The 26,085-nt window shown below is 37.2% G+C and overlaps 1 protein-coding gene across 1 annotated transcript in view; it reads left to right on the top strand.

Moving 5' to 3' along the window:
- LOC139126465 (uncharacterized) overlaps window positions 1–23,470 on the top strand; it is a 230,477-nt gene extending 207,007 nt beyond the window's left edge. The window contains exon 5 of the mRNA XM_070692524.1: window positions 23,140–23,470. The gene's annotated coding sequence lies outside the window, so the exon portion shown is untranslated. The remainder of the gene's footprint in view (window positions 1–23,139) is intronic.
- Window positions 23,471–26,085: the final 2,615 nt, after the last annotated feature.

Below are 26,085 nucleotides of genomic sequence, written 5' to 3'. Positions count from 1 at the left end.
GAAGACTTGGATGCAATGTGCAATTGGACTCATCATTCACTACTGAAGTTTCACCCAGACAAATGTGTCTCCATGAGAGTCGGGAAATCACACTTAGATAGGAAAGACTATACTATGGGCCAAGATAGGCATATACTTCGGCGTACATCCGTTGAAAAAGACATAGGTGTATATATAGATGAAATCTCTCCTTTTCCATGCATCTCAGTAACAAGGTTAATAAAGCCAATTCGATTATGGGACTCATAAGGAGGCCATATGAATATTTGGATGAAAAATCTTTTCTTTCACTATATAAAGCTCCTGTAAGACCCCATTTTGAGTATGCAAACCAAGTATGGGCACCTTTTCTCAGGAAACAGGAAATAGAAGTAGAAAACGTTCAATGCAGAGCGACAAAATTAATACTGGGCTTCAAAGATCTCTCTTATGAGGACAGATTACGGAAACTAAACCTACCCACGCTGAAATACAGACGTGTCAGAGGTGACATGATAGAGTTATATAAAATTTTAACTGGGAAATATGACAGTGAAGTATCCAACTTCATCCAACTACATAGATCAGCACATGGCACCAGAGGGCACCGGTACAAAATCAACAAACAATATACCAGGCTCAACATCAGGAAATATTCATTTATTCATAGAAGTGTGGACTTATGGAATAGTTTACCAGAAGCAGTAGTAACAGCAAAATCAGTACAAGTATTTGAAAATAGACTGGATAAACTGTGGAAACATCAACCCTTTAAATTTAATATAAATGAGGAGTTACCTACTCGACAAAACCGAACAGAGCTGACATTAGAGGCCTAATAAGGCCTGTAGTCAGAAGAGAACCTGTAAGTACCTGTAAGTTATAAAAAACTGCCCTCTGCAGAAACTATCCGTTTGGTTCTAATTTTTATACTACTCGTATGTATTTTTATCGGTAAAGCAGAATGTTCACAAAAGGAAAGGTAACTACAATTTCAGCAGGGTCATAAATATCGCCACATAAGTGTTTGAACAAATTCCTATATGTGCAGTCAGACCGGCCTGTAGACAGTGGATACTATAACTCGACCGAATACGTAAATGTCTTGTCGGTGTGTTCATAAGGCGTAGTTCGGACTTATATGGTAGACGAATTTTTGATCAAATGAGCCAAGGGGTGATTTGGCGAATGATTTGTATGCACGAGGGATGACAATAATCACTTAATGAGACTGATACAAAGTCTTGTTATATCTTGTCGGGAATATCATATTCTGACGAAAACAAGTAGCGATTTCTTGAGAGAGTACTGATCAAAGTAGGCGCATGAAGATAAATCGATTAAAGATTCTGTGTAGGTAGTGGAGAAGAAAGTGCGCCCTCATTCTGTGTAAAAATCTAATGAGATCTTTTTCTTCTTATGATGTCTGTATGTACCAAATTGCATATGACTTGAACAAAATCTTTCTATACACGGACGGAAGAGTGTGCAGACGGACTAACACAAACAATCCCACAGACACACATTGTGGTGACCTTTGACAATATTGACAATATTTCGGTCTTCATGGTCGGCCCATGCTGACCAAAAATAGGCAACAGTTCAAAAATGTCTGATTTCTGAGGGTATTCCTCAAACCGCAGACCATTAATAATACCGGCTCCTTGCTACACGCTACAGTGAAAGGACCAAGTATTTTATCGAGATTGCTGTTCTTATTATCACCAAATATTCCACAAAAACTCTGTAATATCCTAAAAAGGATTTTTTTAGTCTACGTAAATTCCTACTGGTTGCATAAAAACAGATTTGATTTAAAATATTGGTAAATTCTGATGTGAATGCATAAATTCGTATAACCAGATATGAACTGAACATACTTACGTGTGTAGTAGTGAGTCAGGGCTGTAGTTTTTTATGATTAATTATAGGATATGGTTATTAGTGGCTGATGAGTTTCATTCTTAAATGTCGTCGCATAGTGAGAAAGATTTCTGTAAGATTAATATGCTAATATGTTTTTAGAAAAAAATAGTCTGATCTGGAAAAAATATCAGTGATGATAAAAGTTGATTACAAAATGTTCGGAGATATTGCTCCTTTCGTTTGATACAGTGTAGGCGCTACTAGATTTGGGATAATTGCCCTACTGTTCATTATATACATTTTCTTGGAAATAAATTTGCAGAAGATGGGTACAGCGTGGATTTGTTTGTGTAAGAGCGATACCTAAAAGTGGTTTAGTAGAAAATACGCCCTCATGTGAAGAGTTGTAGAAGTTATGGTCGGTCTCTTTCAATATTTGTCTGAATCAGTTATGCATTGAATTTTTACTTTTACCTCATCAAAACCATATAGTTTGGTATATTCCTGATAATGTATTTAACATAAGAAGTAATACAATATATTATTTCTGAGATTGAATCATCAATGTCTGCTCCAGTTATTGCCTTTTTTCAAGCCAGTGTCTTCATGTAGTCCATGCTCTTTTGTTAAGAAAAATTTGCATTTATCCCATACTTCGTTTGCATATCTGTAATCAAAAATTGCATGTTCAATCTTCGTACCCACAGATGTGGCATTTCCCATCGCTAACTTTGAAAATTTTTGCCAAACTTTCTGTGACTAAACCTCTGTGATATATCTTCCAGTTTAGGTCAATTACCACTTTGCTAACAATTTTTAAAAGCTTGAACAGACGTTTAATAGTTTATCCAATAAATATTAAAAGTCTCTGTCCAGTCACAGTCCATGCATATACATGGTACTTACAGCGTCCTCAAACTGCCGATTTGGTCAAACTATCGTTTTACTAACATATTCACACTCTACACAGCGGTTGCGCTTTCACTAGACTCTTTCACAACAGGACTGAGGTGACAAATCCAGCACATTCAGTACTCAGCAGTCCATTCCTTTATTGATTCAGATTATACATAAAAAATGCGAGCTGTTAATTAACATGGCTCCGCTGAATGTCTCACAGCACTGCCAAATGTCTGACACTTCAATATCTGCACGTTGTATTGAAATTGTTGAACCAATTGTATCACTAATTACAACATTCAAATTAGCATTTAATTGGCCTGATGCACCGAATGTTATCATTTGTTGCATTACAATTCATATGGCAAGTTTCATCTTATTTGATGCAGTAAATCTTTGTATATAACACTATGATCATTATGCGGACAATAGACAACCATGTAACAAACAAATTGTATACTGATAGCTTCATTAATGTGCATACAAATCTATGTAGTTCTTGCCATTTGATATCTAAGGGCCCGTTCAGTTTTTTACGGCCTGGGGGTGGCCGGCAAAATCTTGTCGCCTGTGTTCAAAAAAATATAGACCCCCTGCATTTTTCGTGAAAAAGATGATCCCCCTTTGTCAGACGAAAAAAATTGATGACCCCCCCACGGCTGAAAAATAACCAAAACACATATTTCTAATTTACCCGCACGGTTTGGAGTTGAACCCCGGTACGCGGCGCACTTTATTCATGTAGCAGAGATGCCAATGCACAAACTTCTCAGCCACATCCATGCAAACGTCTGTTAATTAGGACAACTGTAAGGCAATTTTGAACTTCATTTCCATAGAAAACTTGTTGATCACACTGTTATGCAAATTCCCCTTTTTGTCTCAGTGCTACCATTCAGGGTCGCGAGCATGTAAATGGTCTTTCAAAGATGAGATAGGCACTTAACCAGATACTACTGTAATATGAGTTGGCCGCCGAAGGCAGCCCACTGCTTATTGTAGTGGGTTGGCAAAGTTCGGGCCTGCCGGTAAAGAGGGTCATGGGCCACACGTAGAGTAAACTTTATTGTAGTGGGTCGATCATGGCGATAGCATGAAGTAAACCTCATTGGAGTGGGCTGCCCGTTAAGAGGGTTCTGGGCCATTACATAAAGTCAATTTATTGTAATGGGCCGCAGAAGGCGGCCCGTCGGTAAAGAGGGTCGATCATGGCCATGGCATAAAGTGAACTTTATTGTAGGTATTATGTTGTTGCAAATGTGGTGACCTCCCCCCTTTCCTACCAGTGAAAAAGCGATGACCCCCCCTCCTTCGCAGATTCCAAAATTACGATGCCCCCCCCCTGGATTTTGCCGTCCCCGGCCGTAAAAACTGAACGGTCCCTAAAGCTTTGTATAAAATTTAGTTGAAATCAGTCCAGCCTTTCTTGAGGTATCATGTATACAGACAGGCACACACACAGGCAGACATCGCTAAACCATAAGCCAACGTGTGTGACACACGTGAGCTAAAAAAACACATATAAAGGTAAGTCTTCTATTGTATAAGTTAGGGATGTTCAGAACTCTACATTAAATTGGGTGGCTGGACTTATTGCAGTAAATATAGAGTTTGCGACAAATGTAGTTAGCAAACTCAATTTGCACCCGCTCAATTTTGTCTGACAGGCCCTGCCGTACTCTAGAATAGATTTTAGATTAAATACAGAGAAATTATTGCTGGTATGCCATTTGATCGCTGGCATAAACGTTTTGTAAACCAATAGATTTGAAGGCCCTGGAAAAATGTTATTGATGTGAAAAAATGATGAAGATTGGAAGTAAAGCAAATGTCTAGATCTTTGATAATAGACACCCCTTGAAGAGGAGTAACATTGATATAGTAATCATATGAGGCACAGGAAAAAATGCAGGTTACAATCATAGGGATATGTTGAGATATGTTGTGAGATGACGGGATATATATTGTGGAATAATGTACAGACCTTGGCCATTCCCAAAATATTGGTTTTCTGACACCCATGGTATTCCCAACATAATTGTACCCTCCCAAATGTTAGGAAATCCCAAAGATTGGTTATTCACTACATTTATCTTGGTACTACTAGTGCAGGTATGTTGTGAAACCTCGGGTATTTCATGGGGAAACAATGGTATTTCCAAACATTCTCAATGCTTGTGAAATGTTGGGAACCAGGAAAATATTAAAGTATTGTGAACAGTGCATTGTGGATATAACTACATCCGACCCAGGTACTTGCACAATTGATATTATTGAGAGACTTTTGATTAACTGATTTTGAAATACAGGATTGACAGAGAAAATACCATATTACATAAAAAATACGTCATATGTGTTTCCTGTAACAAGCCTTCAAGAAATAGGTACGGTAGATTGAACTTTGCATTTCGTGACCAAGTTAAATACGTTAAAATAATTGTATTTGTCTTCTAATATTGACCAAGTGTCAGCGTTTATGTTGGAGTGTATGACATAATTAAACTGAATTTGATTTCATATTGTTACTTATTATTGCATAATGTCATGATGAAGAAAAAAGCAATTACAGCCCCTAGAAAGTCAGGTAGCTGGAAAGTTTTTTTTTCGAGACCGTTCGCCACAATCAGTGAAGAAGATACACGTTATTCACACACTACATTATTCTGGTACAGATTTTTAAAAAAATGTTTATTAGAAAAACAAGAGAACTCTCACATCAACAATGATTCACTAAATAACTAAAAGGACTGCCTACTTCTAAAAAGCTATTCCATGATTTTAATGTCATCTCTTGACAATGGTCGCTTGTCTGAAATTATGACAAACATTTTGCCACGAGATATTCTGATAAATTTTCTATTCGTCTACATTTTGATGATGTGCTCTCATCAATCATCATGGATTTGTATTCTAGTTTCAATTGTTTATAATCAATGTCTACTATCCTCTTCTTTCTGAACCTCATGCATATTATTGCATGTGCATCTTCTTTGGTAAGCTGAAAAACGTAAATTTGAATTATTAATCATCTTATTGGTACATTCCACGTATAGTTCAGATTGTTCCATCATACTCCAAGGTGTTGTACGATAAAGTGTATCTAACATGCCAGAATATTACACCCAGGGAAGATAATCCATGAAAAGGTAGACAAGGATGTTAAGACTACTCTGTAGCAACTTAACAGAACTTTGGAGACGATGGTTTCATTGTCCAATTTTAGAGAAATATGTCTGTTTGGAACACAGTTCTTTAACATAATTCATCATTATTTTGTTGGAAGACAAGTGTGTTAACAGAATGCCTTTAGTCGTAGTGATGCTTGGAAGCTGCAGTGTGGCATAGCCTTGACCAACTGTGAACACATGACTGAATCTTCCAGTCTAGAAAATATTTATGTAGATGATGGTGTTAAAAGTCAACTAAACCACTGCCGGTTTTCATACTTGAGGCCAACAGTAAAATACATGCACGTAAAATAGAGTAAATCCATGGTTCAAGGTTCCAGTACAAGTAATTGACGCTTTATATCTAACAATTCTCTGGTGGTTAATAAGCTCAGAAACCGCCCCTTCCTCAAATCACTTATTTTCCAAAAGCCTACATATAGGGGAACAATTTGGTTACTACAGTGTCGCCATTGTTTACGTAACTGTTGCATGACAGGTTCTTTAAATAACCTTACCAAAACTGGTTCTCCCAACGTCTTCTGCTAATGCTTTGAGATATCGTGCTCAAATTTACACAAATGCAAGCTGTTGTGACAAACTCCAAAGTGTTTCTAGAATTTTTTTTATCTTGATCAGTTTTTGCAGCACAGTATTCAAGGTGATAGATTCACAGACACAAATCAATCAAAGGGTTTTAAAAAAATTCCAAGACACCCTTTGAAAGATTGTGATGATAGTTGGCCTTCATGCAAATTTGAGCACGATAACTCAAAGGATTAACCAGGTTTTGGAAAGTTATTTAAATTACCTGGCCTGTTACAGTTATGTAAATAATGGGGACACAGAAGAAACCAAAATGTTCATCAATATCTAGGCTTTTAGCAAATACAAGGTATATAATTTCAGGGGGTTCTGAGCTTATTAATAAATAAAGAATTGTTAGATTAAAAGGGTCAATTACTTGTACTGGAACATTAGCTGCAACTCTAACCATTTTCCCTAACTCAACAATGCCTTATGTGGTCAGACAGTGTAAGTACAGAGGAAGTCTGGGTGGAACCTCTCATACTGACCATTTCTGCATTAAATAAAATAGTTAATGTATGATTGTATGATTACAGAGTAGACTTTGTTTGTCCATTGAATTGAAAAATGCGCTACAAGGTTACATAGCATCTGCCTGGACTGACTTTGTTGGAATTATATAGAAGGAAAATACATACCCCAGTATCACTTTTTGTACAGAAATCCACAATTTCTTTATTTAACTGAAATAAATAACAAAACCTGAAATGAAAAACTTGCAGTAGTAATCTAGGAAATTACCCCTTTCTTAAATGTAAATCGTATAATCTTACATTTATTGTTACTAGGTGACAGCTTACAGTTGTTACACCATTGGGCAAATTTGTCAAGATCTTGCTGTACATGGCACAGTCAGCGAAGTATGTGATGGTACGATAAATCTTAGCATCGTCGCAGACAAGCTGTCTTTGCAGAAATATGTGACTGTAAAAAATGATAATGTACATAACAAAAAGAAACAAGCGTCTGACTCCCATATCATATGTAGACAGAAATAGAGAAGATGCCACGCTAATTTTCGGAGGCTTGACTTGGAAACGTTAAAAGAACACTATTTTGAAGAAAAGGAAAGGAAAGGATGCCGTATGTTGTGAGTTCGAACCCGATTGAAAATTAACCATTTTCTGAGTATTTTCTGCCCTTGGTTGATAGCTCTGCTGGTGGACAGAATTGCCCACGATGCTGTCTTTTGCCCTCTTTAAGCGATGCATGCATTGCTTTGATTAGTTTTGTGTGCGATATGTGATAGTTGGTGTACGAGCCTGAATGCTTCATGAACTATACAGCGTGTGGAGCGGTCACAGGCAGAAAAATGAAACCACGTAGCCTGGGTTATTGAACTGATCTTTTTTAAGTCTGGGGATTTGGCTGACCGGTTCTGTCTGTTACCTTTCCGCTAGGCGACTGGATGTCTTATGTTATAAGTTCGAACCAGATCGAAAATTAGCCATACTAGATATAGTAACCGAAGCCTCAAGAAAACAAAAGAAAATATTTGGTAAATGGGAAAGAAAATTGAGACCAATAACAACAAATGACGCACACAGAAAGAGCAATAGACGAACAGGCTGCAACATCAGAAGCAACTACCACCCAGTTCCAGAAATTGTCAGAACGCTATTAGGACTTGTCTAATAGGCAGAGAAGGAACGATGTCATAATCACCGGAGTACCTGAAAGAACAAAGAAAGATATTGATGACGGATGTATGTAGTTGGTGAAGAAAATCAACCACTGAACACATTTTAATATACCCGAAGCTGAACACAGAGAAATCGGCCATGCTTACATAACACCAATGCAGAGCCTAAAGAAGGAAGAAACCCTCGATTTGTCCACCTTCGATTTCTCCTTTATACCGACCGAGTCTCCTAAATGGGCTGTACACAGACTGAAAAATAATCCACTTGTATTCCGAGGAACAAGACACAAGATTTTTAAAAATGACGACGTGATCCAGTCCTTACATTAACAGCTGAAAGGACTACGAAAGTTGCGCAATCAATTCCGTCGACGCCAACCAACAAGAAAGCGCTCCTTCCCCATTGGTTCCAGCAGTTATCATTTGTGAAGATAAGTACGGTAAACTGCAGCGTGTAAGGCAAAGAGACGATTTTAAGTCTGAACGTTTTCAACGAGTGCCCTTTTTCAATTTTGATAAAAGACACGTCACTCTCAATATTGAAATTCACACCAAGTTTCTTGACCCAGAGGGTAGATACATATGTTTAGATGCTACAATCAAGGACAAATGTTTTCTCTTTCTCATATTTAAGAACAGAAGAAGCAGAGTGATCAGACTCATTTTTATCAAGTTATTTCTAATCTTTTAACAACTCACAATATAGACGGAGATAGGCTGGTGGACCTGGTAGGTGTCTTCAATATATGTCGTTTTAACCCTAACTTAAACAGGAGCAGTTGAAATTTGAAACATCACATAACTGTCCTTTCATCAATTCTTTCACTTATTAAATATTTTGAATTACTTGATATATTGAGGGTTAGCTCCTCAAATTAGAAATGTTGCACTTTGAGACACCAAATCCGCTGTTTCGGAGCCGCTTGGACCACTCATTTCAGATACACTACAAGATCAGGTTGCAAATGTTACCATTAAGACATCAATAGCTAGTAATCATTCTGCTATTAGTTTAGAATTTAAGAGTGATCCTTGCTTTTAACATGGTGCATACTTTTGGCGTTTTAACTATAGTCTTTCCGATGGTGACGAATATTATAGTCCATCGCAACTGACATAAATCACTGGCAAGAAGATATCATACCTGCCAACTCGAATCCGACAGTGCTGATGGAGTGAATTAAGTTAAGAATCAAATATTTCTCCATGTTCTATGTAAAAACTAAAGCTAAGGAAAAAAGAAAAACATGGACTCCTGTAAACAAAGAGTCAACGATTTGAAATCAAAACAGATTCAAACCATGATGAAATAGACTTGGCCAATTATCATTAAGCAAAATAATCAGAATTAGACAATTTATTGGAAGCGAAAATAATAAGGGTGGATCTTAGATCAAAATGTTTTTGTTTTGGATATGCTGAGAAATGTTATAGGTATTTCTTCCTTTTGGAAAAGTTGCACAAAGCCACATCTACTGTCCGTAGACTGAAAATAAATACTTGCGAAGAGACCACAGATCAAAGAAAAATCCAATCCGAGATTTTACTGTCGCCTTTTGTCTGCCAAAACAGTAGTTGTCGACAAAAATGCAAGACATTTTTACAACTGAACATGCTTCATGTCAGGAGGAGACTCTCAAAACCTACTGTGAAGGAGTGGTACTATACAAGGCGTATCGATCGCGCTCAGGTCAAGGGTTGTCGCTACAGTTGTGTTGCGATGACCCTTGACCCGAGTGAGATCGATCGATAGGCCATAGCCAAAAGTAACACTGCGTATTCACAGCTAGTTGTTGTTATACTAGCCACTGAAAGAAAAAGGTTTCTTCACGTAATTAAGCTATTTCAAAGTACAATACAATTAATTTCGAAGGATAATAATACAGATGCTTCAAAATCTAATACCTTTTACTATTTTGGAGAGAAAACTTACCTTTCTGATCTTGCTTCCGCACGATGACGACTTCAGGGTGGGCTTACAGAAAAAATGTCGCAACTTCCGTTTTGATGCATCATGGGATAGGAAAAGGCACCAAACATCATGGGATAGGAAAAGGCACCAAACTTGAACATCAAAATTTCAACCCGTAATAAACGTGTAAACTTTTTTGTATACTTTCTTTTTTAGAAAATACATATTTCAGCAATTGAAGACCGGAAATATTTATCACTTAGTGTGAAATTCGTTACACCAAAATCCGTGTACGTTTGCCGGACAGCCAGGCAGTAATAAATTTAATATAGCCATAGTAAATTTTAAAAAATACACAAAATTGTTAATTGTTTCACAGTATTGTAAAATTTCTGTGATGCTTAGTTTTTGAACACTTGAAGGAGATGGTTGTTAACACACCGTGTTCAGGTTTAGAACATCATTGTTAATACTAGTGTTAACAATATGAACACTAGCCATTCAAATTTGAACACCAAATGTTTATTGTTTAATTGGCTTCGTTGCACCGACAGTTACGTGTTGTTCGATACATGATAGCCGCCGCAGCCACCTTGTATCCAACCATTCGTAACTATGGCTGTGTCTACGTCGCCCTTTGTTAATGTTTTTGCTTTGCTGACGTCAATTACTGCTCTTCTGGATCATAAATATCATCCTCACACTACGAAAAGTACATGCAATTTTCTTTGTCGTAGTTTTTAATCGGTAATATCATCCATTTTACGATAACTAGCATCGAACCAAAGTGAAATGGAATCTTGTAAACGACCATTTTTATGTTTACAAACAAAATATTTTCGGGTCACAATCGGTAAATACTCATCATTAACATAAAGAAATGGTATGTTTTTGGTATTGCTCTGCACTGCAAATACCGGAATTACGCGCGCTTCGATGCAATTAAACTGAGGTACATACGTAATAATTACATTTATTCGAAAAAGTTAAGCTAGGGTCAGACGGGATGCTCTTATCTGAGATGTAGGCATAGACTGGCTGAGTATGGTCTATATTGAATCATTTATTTTGGCCAAACAATATAAATGGATCAAAAGATACTGCTCTAGTCAAAACCCTTGTTGAAATTTTTTGCCACATCTCATGAACGAAGTAGAAAGAAACTGTTTTATGTATTGTAATTTTGACGCTCATTGTGTCAACACGCTTGAGATACATCCTTTACACAAAGGGATTATTTTAGACTGGTCAAATCCCACAAATTTGACCTATTTTCCGAAGAAACTGCCAATCAGGTCATTTCGAACAACCATCAAATTCTTATTGGCCAAAAAAACCGATCTACTTCTGCATAGCACTTGCTGACAAAGGAATACAAAAAACTCAGTGATTTATTAGATAATCAGGGAAATTTTTACATATTGGAATATTGGAAAAACAAAGGTTTAACGAGTTTACAAATTTTCAAGATCTTTAGAATCAACAGTGCTATCCCCCTATCTTAGCGTTAATCCTTAACACTAGGGGATTAGAGTAGTTTGACGGTGACGAGATATTTTATAGACACAACTTGTGTGTCTTTGAAGTGTTTAATGTCAAAACCTTTGTACGGCTTGTCCACAATACATTCTAACCACCTGCATCTAAATTCAAAATCATGCTTAAATATAATAGCAGAAGTCTGCAAACTAGTTTACTCAGCCTTAAGGTGCTCGATTACCTCCGACATGCGTGTTTTTCAGTTCAACAAATGACAAACTTTTCAAATGGAAAACAGTAGATATACCGAGCTTTACTGTACTCGGAGAGCTCGAACACACAATTCCCCACCTATTTGTATACTGTGTGAAGGATCATGATATCTGGACAACTCTACAAACTCATTGTGAGGCATTGAGAGACATACCTTGCAAAGAGAAAAATGTCATTATTGGTTTGCTAGATAGTAATAAGAAGTCGCTTAACCATTTGATATTGCTTTTTAAACGGTAAATTCAGATATGTATGGTCAAGAATAAACAATTTTCCTTCGCCAGTTTGAATTCCTTTGTCAAACAAAACTGCAAGATAGAGTTCTATATTGCTGAAAAGAAAAATAACTTTATTTTCACTATAGAAAATGGGATAGTTTAAAACCATTGATTGATACGTAAGAAGGCTTTTTTGTTGTAATCAAGTTTGTTTTACTAGATTCGTGCTCATAAATTTCCTTTTTCTGTTGTTCTGTTTATATGGAAATAAAACAAATATCTAAAATGTATGTGGCAGACACCAGTCTGTCAAAAGCCCAGCTAAAGTCAGTGAAATTGAGTCTACCTATTGTTTATTATTCAATCTAGAAGCTGAGGTGAATTATGTTTCAGCTACAAAGTTAGTTGTAGTGGATCTGCTTTTAACAAGTCTGTGCTGACCGATTGATATATTTCGTTCGATATGTTGATTGATAGGGGGACAGTAAAATCTTTCAAAGAGAGGCAATGAGACCGTACGGCAGTAATTGTTAAATATGATTGACGACCAGCTTTGGACACAGAACAATATTGGCCTGTTTAAACAGAGTAGGAAACTGACTAAGGCAAACAAATTTTTGGAAGAAATCGGATCAGAGGGGACAAGAACGTCAGTACAGTGTTTAATGACACAGGCAGACATGCCGTCCGGGCCACTCTCTTTGTTGAAAGAGAAGCGATGACATTCTTCAGTCTGAGAGGACTGATATTAACGTGCGATACTTCTAAAAAGTATGAATAATTAAGGTCAGGTAGATACGAATCATTGTTTTCAGTGAACACAGGCACAAAAAATGGCAAAAAGTTGAGCAGCCCCAAACAGGGCTAAGATTGCTCACCCGAAGTTCAAAAAGTCAAGAGTTGATTTACATTTTGATTTCACATAACCAAACAACGACAATGGCTGAAACGACCGTAGAACGGCTAGTGAGTATTCTAAATATTACTACAAAAATATGTCAGTAATCGATATGTGACTAACAAAGTGACATTTTACGGAGTGACTTGGATGTTCGAACGTCGCAAAATTAGATATTTCACTTTTTTCTTTGATGTATTCTATGTTCCACAATTATATCGTCTGTAGCTCATGTCCAACATATTAATATGTAACCTACCTTCTGTCCCCTGTGTCATCTTTCTTGGTAACGCATATTGTTAGCCCCATGTTTATGTGAATACATCCTTCTATATCTAATGTTTCTGGGGTCTACACAGTAAATGAAAGTTCGGTGGCGATTTTGTGCATAGCAGTCGTCATGTACAATTCAGGAGGAGTTTCAACATGCACCGATAAATGGTAGTCCAATCCTGCTTGCATTGCTTACGGAAAACACGGTAGTGCGACCAGTTTCGAGTTTGTTATTTCTCAAACATTATTTGCGTAATTCATTTGAAATGTTTACGGGCATCAAACTTTTGAATTTTTGGTGTGAATAGTATTGTCATAGTCTATAAAAAATATTTATTTCATTAAATGAGCCCAAGAGTGCGACTAGGAGGCAGCAGTTGGACCAATTTCGCACTGTTGCAGTAGAAACTACATGTCTACGATAAGAAAGTGTGTTCATGCTCCGAAATTTAGGAGGAAGTCGGGTGTTGATACACTAATGTGAACCTCCATATTGGCAACAAAGCTAATACAAATGACCCAAGATTTGCCAAGTAGATATTTTTGTCACCCCTATGCTCATTCCGTGTCGTGATTTGCCAGAATACGTCATGTGAGGAGAAAATAGATACGTCTTGTCACAACCAGATCGACAAAAGTGATGTCAGAGGGTATTTTGGAAAAGCTATTTCACTAGGAAAATAGTTCTGACCAAATTTGGAGAACTGCCCGGCCACGTGATCGTAGTATCGTCTGCAGCTTTGCAACAGTGGCGAGTGACTAGAACATGATGTGCGTCCAGGATAGGTGACGACACATTCCCTAAAACAGATTTGCCAACATTTTTCAACATTCCAACAGTGTAGGAACTTGAAAAGCTTACCGACGGAAAAGATTTAAGTGCAATAAAAGCTGCAAGCAGTGTTATAGGGGCCATGCAGCTCGCATAGTTGATGAGACACATGATGCGTCACCTTGAGATCTGCTATTATACCAAACATGAATGTTTTTGTACTAATTGTTACTCAGTTTTAGGTATATACGAATATTTGAGGTCAAGGGGTATAGCACTGTTGGTTACTGAGACAGGGACAAATATGCACACTGCATGAAAACCCGATAATTCAGATAAATTCATATTAATGATTGCCTGTATTATGGTATAATACACGTGAATTCACATGAATCCACATGAATACAGGCTTGCTGAATACAAAAAATGGATTTTTGACTGTATTCATCTGTATATGCACTCTTCAGCTAAAATACAGGCAATAATCCATGTTAATACAGTAAGTATTATAGGGTTTTTATGCAGTGGCATATTTGAGGTCAAAGAATCAATTAAGAACGACAGGACGTCAGTGATTAGATGCTCAGGTTTAGAAATATATTCAAGTGTCCGTTCAAAACAATAAACTACTAACTGTGTTAAGGTCGCCAACAAGCATTCAGGGGAGGGTGCAAGCTGGAACTGCGTTGAGATGGGGTGTCTTGACAAACACACCGAAAGTTCGTAAATTGTGGTTGTCAGGTGTCACATATTATATTATTACAGACCGCCACCAAAACACTACAAGACACAAAATGGTTGGCAAGGCTCACAGTTTAAATATCACAAACTAGTAAAGTAACTGAGGTGTGGCATGGTGAAAGTATACTGTCCAAGTAATACACATGCACATGGCTGACATTGCCATACATTTTCAAATATCTCAGAAACACAGAACTTACTTATCAAAATGAAATACAACTACATAGTCCTAAAGATGAATGTTCAATGTATAAATGCTCAGTGTCAAAAGCTTCGGATGGCAAAGATTACATACCTGACAAAGTCGGATTACAAGAGTACAAAAGTGACACGTGGAAACCCTATATATATATACATATATATATATATATATATATATATATATATATATATATATATATATATATATATATATATATATATATATATACGAATAGGGCGCCACCAACATCGGAATGTTTGGCACTTTTTATTTATTACGTAAATGGGTATATCTGGAAATCTTTAAACAGAAATTATTCTAAATAAAATATGCACTTTTATTAGCATTCCACAAAATTCTGTCACATCCTTCCCTACTTTGACAAAAACAAGCATCCTTGTCGTTGAACAACCAACATCAAGTATTTCATTGAATATATGTCGGATGTCTCTTCAGGAGTTCACACACTAAGGCCTTACTATAGTAAGTCAGTCTATCTGGTGGTCTTCGTACTCTTGATGGATAACGTCTTCCTTCATTAGTATCACTACTGTCATGCAAAGGTTCATTGGATTAACTTGCAACCTGTTCCTCAGCCCTCTCTGTTCCAACAGCAGCCTTGGCATCTGGTGAGGGGTAACTCTGCTCAGTGGTAGGCTTTTCGAGATTCCAATCGGTACCCTGCCTGCCATTCTCATCACCTTTATTGTTCTGGGTGGTTAAAGTATCCTCTCAACTTGTGCCTCCATTAAGGTCACCAACACGACGTTCACCTTTGGTTTCATCAATAGTGATACATACAGGACATTCTAAATTCATGGTCTCTGTCACTTCACTTGTTCTCCTTTCAGGATATATTGCTGGCAGGGATTTGTCGGCTTCTCTGTGCCATTCACCATGTTTTGTACCAACTCGTTCATGTGATTCAGTCTGCGGTGGCTCTGTTTCTTCTTCACCTGAAAGTAGATTTGTAGATGAATTGTCAATTGTGGCTGGATCATTCACTACATAGTTTACCGTCATTGGGATTTCCAACATGTCTTCACTGCTAACAACACTGTCAATCTCGCTGTCACCATGAACTTCATTACATTGAAGATCACCAAGGTCCTCACTTGAAGGGTCCTTTAAAGTTGGCGTCAGGAACATACAAGGTTTGGGCATATTTCTGTGAAGAGTGCACTGTTTTACCCCATCTACAGACTGTATGACATACACTGGAACACCAGGTCGCTTTGAAATCACAACATACGGCATAGATTTCCATTTATCACGTAGCTTGTGTTTTCCTGTGACTGGAGTTCAGACTCATTGTTGGCACTCTTGTCATAATTTCTCTTCTGTCTTTTTTTCTTGCTGTATCACAACGACATACAGCTTCTTGATATGACCACTGTAGTCTGGAACACAAGTCATCAACATACTCTGAATAGTCAGCTTCCTTAGTGTTTTATTCTGACACATCAAAAGCCAAATCAATCGGTAGGCGTGGATGTCTCATGAACATCAGGAAGAAAGGAGAATGCCCTGTTGAGTCATGCCGGGTACAGTTGTATGCATGTGTCAGACTTTCCAGATATTCCTCCCAATCCTTCTTCTGAGAAGGGTCCAACGTTCCCAACATATTCAGTAGGAAGTGATTAAAGCATTCATTCATACCATTTCACTGTGGTGATAAGGGGTAGTCCTGCTTTTCTGTATACCTGTGATCCTACACAACTCCTGGACCAATGAGCTTTCGAAATTTCTTCCCTGGTCAGCATGAATTCTCTTTGGAAAGCCATAGTGGCAGAAAAACTGTTTCCATAACACTCTTGCTACAGTTTTCACTTTCTGATCCTTTGTTGCATATGCTTGGGCATACTTGCTAAATGGTCAGTCATCACCAACACATTCTCTTCTCCACCTTTAGATTTTTCTAGGGACAGGAAATCAATGCAGACTATCTCCATCGGTTCAGCTGTTTGGATATTTACCAGTGGTACATGAGTTGTTGCAGGGGCAGCTTCCTCAGCGCACATCGTCTACAAGTGTTACACCACTCTTTCACAAATGATTGCATCTTTAGCCAATAATACCATCTCCTCACAAGATTCATGGTTCTCTCAAAGCCAAAATGTCCATTATTTTCATGAAGACCAATCAGTACTTGTTCTCTCAAGGCAGCAGGCAAGACCAACTGCCAATATGTATTTCCATCTTGATCCCAGATAGATCTATGCAACATCATCATTAATATGCAAATGTCTACTCAAATATTCAAAGTGAAAGCATGTAAAGCATGGTCGGGTAATAAGACTTTGAAAAGGTTTCAATATTTTGTTGAAATCAATCCACAAAAGTCATCTCCAACAGGACAGACGATACATCAAAAATTCAATGTTCAAATCATAATGTTTAGTCACAGTTCTTGAACAGCCATTGCCGAACTTTTACCAACACATACACATCAACGATGAACAGTAAGGGCTTGACAGCTTCTGCAGTTGTCCTTGTAGCATTCCCATCAGCTCAGGAAACAGTCACCATACACAATAAGAACAGAAACACATTCCTGGGTCAAACGGCTTCGGAAAACAAACACAGGACCACAGTCACGTCGGGGTCACCACTTGTGAAGGTCGCCAACAAGCATTCAGGGTGAGGTGCAAGCTGAGAACTGCGTTGAGATGGGGTGTCTTGACAAACACACCTAGAGTTTGTAAATTGTGGTTGTCATCTGTCACATATTATATTTATTACAGACCGCCGCCAAAACACTACAAGAAACAAAATAGTGGGCAAGGCTCACAGTTTAAATATGACAAACTGGTAAAGCAACTGAGATGTGGCACGGTGAAAGTATACTGTCCAAGTAATACACATGCACGTGGCTGACAATGCCACCATTTTCAAATATCTCAGAAACACAGAACTTACTTATCAAAATGAAATACAACTACATATAGTCCTAAAGATGAATGTTCAATGTACAAATGCTCAGTGTCAAAAAGCTTTTGATGGCAAAGATTACATACCTGTCGGATTACAAGAGTACAAAAGTGACTCACCTACAAGACACAAAATGGTGGGCAAGGCTAAGGGTTGACACGTGGAAACCCTATATGTATACACGAATAGGGCGCCACCAATGTCGGAATGTTTGGCACTTTTTATTAATTACGTAAATGAGTATATCTGGAAATCTTTAAACAGAAATTATTCCAAGTCAATATGCACTTAAATTAGCGTTCAACAAAATCCTGTCACAACTATAAACAAAAAGGGTAACATTTTCACATAAACTAAGGCTGGTGTGCATGATATTATCATTCACATGCATGATATACTTTTGCATGGGTCGCGCTACGAGCTGCACTCGCTGTTTTAGTCTCTCCAGTTCATAACGTTTTAAAGCGTTTTTAGTGTCTTTTGCCATTTTTATCTTCCTCAAATTTGTTTATGAATGTCTGGACTTTACTCCACAACTGTTACTGACAGCCGTGCCTTCCTGATTTTGGAACTATATTGGTTTTAGTTTGTCTCGTTGGCCTTGACATTTCCACAGTCACCATTTTACAAGCCATGCCTTCGCCAGTGTACACAGCTGCCACCTTGATTCGTATCGGCAAGAATGTCATCAATGACCGCCTATTGTCAAGGGTAACCACCACCTTATGGAACAGATTCAAAGATGCGAATATATGTAGGACTAAGAGTACCAAGAGAGGCTGCTTTGCAGGCAGAGAAAAGCAACGTCGCATTCAAACACGAATAACGCCGCACCACCTGTTTAACTCTTGGGGAACATTCAAAAAGCAGAACTGAATCGTCTCAAATCAATAATCAGCATCACAGAAATACTCTACGTTGCTCTTTCATGAATTGCCGATCACTTTGTAATAAGTCCACAGCCATCAATGAATTCCTACAAGATCGCCACTTAGATGTCTTAATGCTTGCTGAGACATGGCTGCGTGACGATGAAAGTGATTCATCCCTCATCACAGAAGTCCTTCCGCCAGGTTATAGTATTATCAGTGTCCCGCGTAAACGTCGTGGGGAGGCATCGCCACAATCTACAACTCATCATTGTCAGTGTCCCAACATCCAGTCCCTATTTCAATAAAATCAGTTGAATTAATGGAAGTGCGTATAAAGACTCCATCATCACATATTACTCTAGCTATGGTTTATCGCCCTCCACCAAATAAATCAAATGGCTTCACAATCGATGACTTCGTCAATGACTTCACCGATTTTTGTCGGGTCATCTTACTGATAACTCGCCGTTTATTATCACTGGCGATTTCAACCTTCATACTGATAATCCGATATGCTCGAATGTCCGGAAATATTATGACATCCTGGAATCATTTTCTATGCGTCATTTGGTAACTTGTGCTACACATCGTGCTGGTGGTCATACTATTGACCATATCATCTCTCGTGCCGATGACAGTGCCATTTCTGATGTTCGAGTCGAACTGATTCATGCAATCTCTGACCATTTTCCAGTGCTATTCTCCACAAACAATTCTCTCATGTCAGAACCACTCGTAAATCCGTTATTTCAAGAAACATGAAATCATTCTCGGCTAAAGAGTTCGCTGCAAATTTATCTGCATCCATACACCTCCAATCAGACGCCGACATAACTGCTTATTGGGGCCTGCTCAATAACACAGTCCGCGATACTTTTGATCGTCCTGCACCAACGCATGAGAGACTGGTCCCAAATAGGCGACCAGTTCCATGGATAAAACAGTCAATAATTGATGCACGGTTGAGGAGAATGAAGACAGAAAGCGTATGGAGAAAAACGAGATTGGAAGTACCGGTACATCGCCAGATTTACAGAGCGTGTCGGACTGACGTCGTTCGTGTTGTTGAAGCTGCCAAAAAGAGCCATTACGTCCGACTTTTTGACGATTGCACAGGTAACCAAAAACCGTTATTTCAGGTCGTAAAGGGCTTATTTGGTCATAATAATACTTCAGCTGTTCTACCAAAACATGATGACTCTTCGGAGTTAGCAAATCATTTCGCTAAATTCTTCTTAAATCGCGTCAAGTCACAACTTTGAACCTTGGTACTGTGTCTGGAAATTCAAATTACCATCATTCACAGCCTGTGACTGTATTGAAACCAATATGTCGCCTAGACGCTTTTAAACCTACAACTGTTGATGAAATTGACAAGGTGATTTGTTCATCACTTTCATCAACCTACTGCCTTGACCCGATTCCAATCAAGATCTTCAAACACCATGTTACCTCACATCACTGAAATATTCCATAATTCTCTAAGGTTTGGTGTTGTACCATCTCATTTCAAGGAAGCCGTCGTTAAACCTCACATTAAAAAGCCGTCTCTTGATCATGATGTTCTTAAAAATTTCCATCCTGTATCTAACTTGCCTTTTTTGTCGAAGATCCTAGAACGCATTGTTGCCAAGAGGCTTACTTCCCACATTGTTCACCATTCACTGGATGAGCCATTGCAATCTGCATACAAGCCGGGACATAGCATAGAGACTGCTCTCCTAAAAGTAACAAATGATATTTTGCTTGCTCTTGATGAGAAAAAGGACGTTTTCCTTGTATTACTTGATCTTTCTGCAGCATTTGACACTGTGAATCATACTATTCTACTTAATCGTTTAAGAGACGGGTTTGGTCTTTCGGATACTGTCCTCATGTGGTTTCAGTCATATCTTTCCAATCGCACCCGGTGTGTACTTGTGAATTCCACCCAGTCACCATTTTATCCACTTGACACTGGGGTACCAAAGAGGTCGGTTTTTGGACCTATACTTTTTAATATGTACACTTCTCCATTAGGCGAATTAGTTTCTAGCCATGGATGTCTGTATAGTTTTTACGCAGACGACTCTTTATTGTATCTGTCTTTTACCAAAGATAATGCTGCTGGGATGCTTTCAAATCTTGAACTTTGTATTTCTGATGTCTGCAAATTTCTTGTGTTTAAATGATGATAAAACTGAATGTTATTTTTTCTGCTACTTCGGGTGATCTGTCTGCCTGAGGGATTACAGAAATTCGTGTTGGCGATGCTCTGATTCCCTTCCATTGTCAGGCTAAGAGCCTGGGAGTCCTCCTTGACTCTTGTCTGACAATGAAACCGCATATCGGATAGATCTGCCGTTCAGCCACTTTTCATTTGTGTCGTATTGCACTTGTCCGTAAATATTTATCTCAACCCGCTACAGAGCAATTGGTTCATGGATTTATTACATCTCGAATAGATTCATGTAATTCACTTTTACTGGGGCTCCCTAAGTACCAAATCAGCCGTATTCAACTGATTCAAAATAAGAATTGTAACTTGTTCCAAAACCACCTCTCACATCACTCCAATTTTGTATCAGTTGCATTGGTTACCTGTTTCAGAACGCATTGTTTTTAAGATTTTAGTTCTTATTTTTAAATCCATTCATACGCTATGGACCAATTTATCTTTCAGATATGACCACATTATATGTTCCAAATCGCAACTTGAGGTCAGCTGATCAGTTTAAATTCTCTCCTGTTCGATCACGTACTGAGAGCTATGGTGATCGTGCTTTTAGTGTTGCAGCTCCTATTCTCTGGAATAATCTCCCGTTTAGCATCCGCCAGTCACCAACCCTATCTGTTTTTAAAGCAAATGTGAAACCTTTACTTTTTAAAACTGCTTCTTTACTATTTTTAACAATTTTCTGTGGGGTAACTTTGCTTTTTAACTATATTTTGTAATGTATTATTATTTTTTCAGCGTCCTTCATCACAATTTTTGAGGATACTGACACTTTATACATAAATTATTATTATTATTATTATTATTATTATTATTATTATTATTATTTTTATTATTATTATTATTATAAATTTGTCTTTAACTTATTCCTATATATATATTACAGTCATGAGCACTCTTGGACAGTCAACGATAAGTTATCATGCCCTCTGTTAGACTTTTTAATTCGCCTGCCAAACACGGCATTGAATTATAGCTAATGAAACAGACCACCAGGCCATTATATGTTAGCAATAACCAATCGTTAAAAGTCGCAAATTCACGGGTTTTCATCCTTTCGTGTAATTTCAGTGTCTCTGCTGGCATTTGTGCGAAAGATGGGCAGGGTTTCTGGAGTATTTGCCTCAGCATTTCTATAAGATACCTTAAGGTGGTTGAAAGGCTAATTTTGCACCAATTCTTTTCTCAGAGTTAATGTCAAGTTTCAAGTGTTAGATATTTAGTTCAAATTTTCAGGATAACTCCCTTAGTTAATATATTCTCCAAAGATTATAAAAATTGTATATTTGCAGCCATGATTTTGAAATATGACACCAGTAAATATTAAATTTAATTTTTCATATTTTTTTTACATATTTGAATTTAATAATAATTCGATAGTATTAATATTACCAAATTAGTTATAAATATGTTGAAACTATTTATTGTAAGATTTGTACGGCAGGATTTGTAAATAAAATTTGTTGTTATGATTTAACATGGGTTTATATAAAAAAAATTATTAGAAATTCTTTTAAATTTCACAATGTCATTTTTCAAAAAGTACTTCAAATACAGGAAAATTGTGCCGTACAAATCTTATCTGTAACCTTGTTAATAGGCTGTAAAAATTCCATGTCCATATCTCATTTCAAAGTTGGATTAAATTGGTATACAATTATGTAGGAAAACTGTTATTCTGTCAAAAATGTTGAAAACAAGCCATATTTGCACCCCTCGTTTGAAGTCATAGAGCAGTTGTTTTGGTTAATCTCACTTTTGACACCTCTTTGACACTCAAAGAATCTAAAAATGCATTAACAATAGCAGTCACTCACTCTGAATGCCAGCACCGCCTTGTCAAACTTTCCTGAAAAACAGCAAATAATGACTTTCCCTTTTCAAACATTTTATTAAAAGCTAGGGACCTCTACCATAGTTAATACACTAAGGACTCCCCAACTTCTTCTTATTTGGTCAGTTTTTCAGAAGTTTTAACAGGCGATAACTCTGCAATGCCTTTGTGCCCAAATGTCTAGTTTGTTTTATTCCACAGAGAATGTTGACTACTTTTATATTTTAATAGTTTTGTTGAAATTTATAACTGACGCTCAAGCCTTTCCAACCACCTTAATTACAAGCCTTTCTCGAATAATGTTGTCAGCACTCTTCAAAATGACTGGCTAAACACCAATTAATGGAAACTCTCTCATTCGTGCGTTTTTACCATAGGCATTTTTAATAGACGCACCCATCGCCCAAACGTTCACACAACAAGGAGCTGGAACCACCGTCTTCACACAGCATAAAATGGAAGTCGGGAAATCCAGTTTTTCACTGTGGGATGTTCCTGGCGATGCTATGAAGGGCAGCAAGGATGATGTGAAAGTAATTCTACGAAATATATTTCGGGGAAAGGAAAAGGAAAATAAAAAACTTGGAAGAAATACAGCAATGCTAAGTTCCAACAGTCGTAAAATTCATGCTATAATGTGCGTACAGAAGGGACTTGCAGAAACAGAAGAATTGAATGTGCTTACTTTGCAAATTGCAAAGGAAACAGGTAAGTTTCTAAGACAGTGCCCAAAGTCTTCATTCATAGCAATTAGGATATTTTTATTCGATTTCAAGAGTTATTCTGGATGTAAAACTATGAATGTTTCTTCAGATACATGCATTGTTGTTTTTGAATCATGAAGTGCACAATGTGGAAAAAGAGCTAAGGTGGACCATTTGGTATCCTAGGGGGCGGGGTCTGGAAGATTGAAGAGGTTGCATTTTTTCGTACCTGATCCATTGTTCAATTTTCTTCACTCTCTGATTACGGGTAACTTTTTTTTCTCACACTCATTTGGATACTTATTTTTCCCGACACCAAATGTACAGTCAAGTACTATGTAGGCAGTATTATATATATATATATATATATATATATATATATATATATATATATATATTATATATATATATATATATATATATATATATATATATATATATTTTAGGGTATATTTTACAAATCAGGTCATTCTGCGTGTTAATGAAAGTGTTGTCACGTCATTTATAAAATAGGAACTTAAAAGTGTCAATTCTCAAGTTTGAATACAGTATTTTGAATGAGCTGTAAATGTATTCCACACTTTTTATGCATAACCAGATGTCAAGAAATGTTGTAGAAATGTGATTGTGAAATAGTAGTGTGTGTTGCTTTCTAATGCTGAATTCTCAGAGGGAAAACAGAAAATTATCAATAACTTGTCATGCTTTTCATATGAACTGCAGATTTCATGTTAAGTACACTTTGTAAAACAGACTTCCAAATTACAGACATCAAAATATTTCTAACATAAACTTATATCTCTGTTATATTAAAGTACTGCGCCTGAAGGGTGCGCCGAAAAATATTAAACATCCGGATATCTCTTTAATATATATATATATATATATATATATATATATATATATATATATAATAAGTCATGCGGCTGAAGGGAAGGCTGAAAAATATGTTTGATATTTTAAAGTAACGGGTCCGAAAAATTTTAAAATACAGATGTATCTGATATATATGTCTGATATATTAAAGTTTCGCGCTCGAACTGGGGCCGTGAAAAGTATGTCTTATTATTAAAGGTACGTGCCCAACGGCGATCCGAAAAATTGCAAATTAATGATGCAATTTGTGGCGTGCAGAATGTGTTTTTAGGCAAGTGTGAGCAATCTTTTTTCCCAAGACCCCTCTGACTGAATTGTTTTTGACATTCGCTGGGAATATTTTTTTTGAAAATCTTTCAGATCCCCAGGATATCAAAATGTATACCCAAATGTAAAATTACGATTACATTGCATTACATTTGGCATCACATTTCTAACTTCTGCCAGCTAATGGCTAATGTGAGACAGAGTCATAGTCTTGGTATGCATAAGAACTGAAATGAAATATCGCTAGACTTTTTTATCGTAAAATATATTTATTAACCAGGTTTGTCTTAATACCCTTAGTTAAAATTTTAAAATTAAGTACTATGACCTTTTTAAATGAGGTGCCATGGGGCAGTGGTTAGGGTTCTTGTCTCACTATCAGGGAATGGTGAGCTGGAGACTCCAACATGGTGTTGGTACTTTGAACAAGCCACATGACTCCACATTGCTCGATTTGGAATTGGGTTGTGGGAACCTCACCCTGTAATTGGGCGTTCGCCTACAGGATGATCGATTGAGTACAAAATGTGTCAAAGTAGGAAGGCTGCGAGAAAGGGTATATTCTGTGATAGCGGATCGTGTGACTATCACATGACTGACTCTACATTTTGTCATGATGATCACATAATTGGCATTTCGGTATAGTAACTGTTTCTGACTTGTCTGAACCGATTAACAATATATGTACACTGAACTTGCGTAACTACGTCAGTACTCCCCGCAAATGGCTGGCAAAGTATACTATAAGAATTGCGATCCAACTATGAACTCTTACATTTAACTATATATGAAATATATTTTCTAAATATAGACAGCGATTTTAGACTCGAATTGAAAAAATTGTGAACCTACAGCTCAATGAAATCTGAATTGTGAAAAATAATTAGGACATAAAGAATAGCGGGTTAAATAACAAGGACAATATATTACAATGATAAAATGCTGAAAATAGCTTGCACAACACCTAGCTGTGGTTCAGCAGATGAACTTTCACATGCCACACTCAATGGACTAGAAGAAGAAAATCCGCCAACAAGAGGCAAAGTGGCTAGCAATGATGCACCATCTTTAGACAATCACGTATTTTTGACATCTTTAGTAATGGTTTAAAACAAGTATCATGAGTAAATAATAGAGGACTTAAATTAGGAATTATTGATACCAACCTTGAACCTTATTATATGACATACCTTAAAGGTGTAAACAAAGCTATGCTCACGAAGAATGAAGACAAAAGTTTCAATCTGATGATCAGTATATGTGAGAATACAGTAGAGATCAAACCTCAGGATATGACGTTCAATGATATGCAGGATCTGAATGGTGTCGATATGCTACTACTCTCTCATATACATACTTTCAGAGTCCTAACTTTCAGCTACACCTGCATGATTCATCTTTAAACCAGATATGAACTGAATATGCTCACGTGCATTACTGTGATTGGTTGACAGAATGACAAGAACATTAGATAAA

This window comes from Ptychodera flava (assembly GCF_041260155.1).
Source record: "Ptychodera flava strain L36383 chromosome 3 unlocalized genomic scaffold, AS_Pfla_20210202 Scaffold_27__1_contigs__length_13241970_pilon, whole genome shotgun sequence".
Lineage (NCBI taxonomy): Eukaryota > Metazoa > Hemichordata > Enteropneusta > Ptychoderidae > Ptychodera > Ptychodera flava.
Note: the sequence above shows the minus strand (reverse complement) of the source record. Positions and strands in the feature narration are given on the sequence as shown.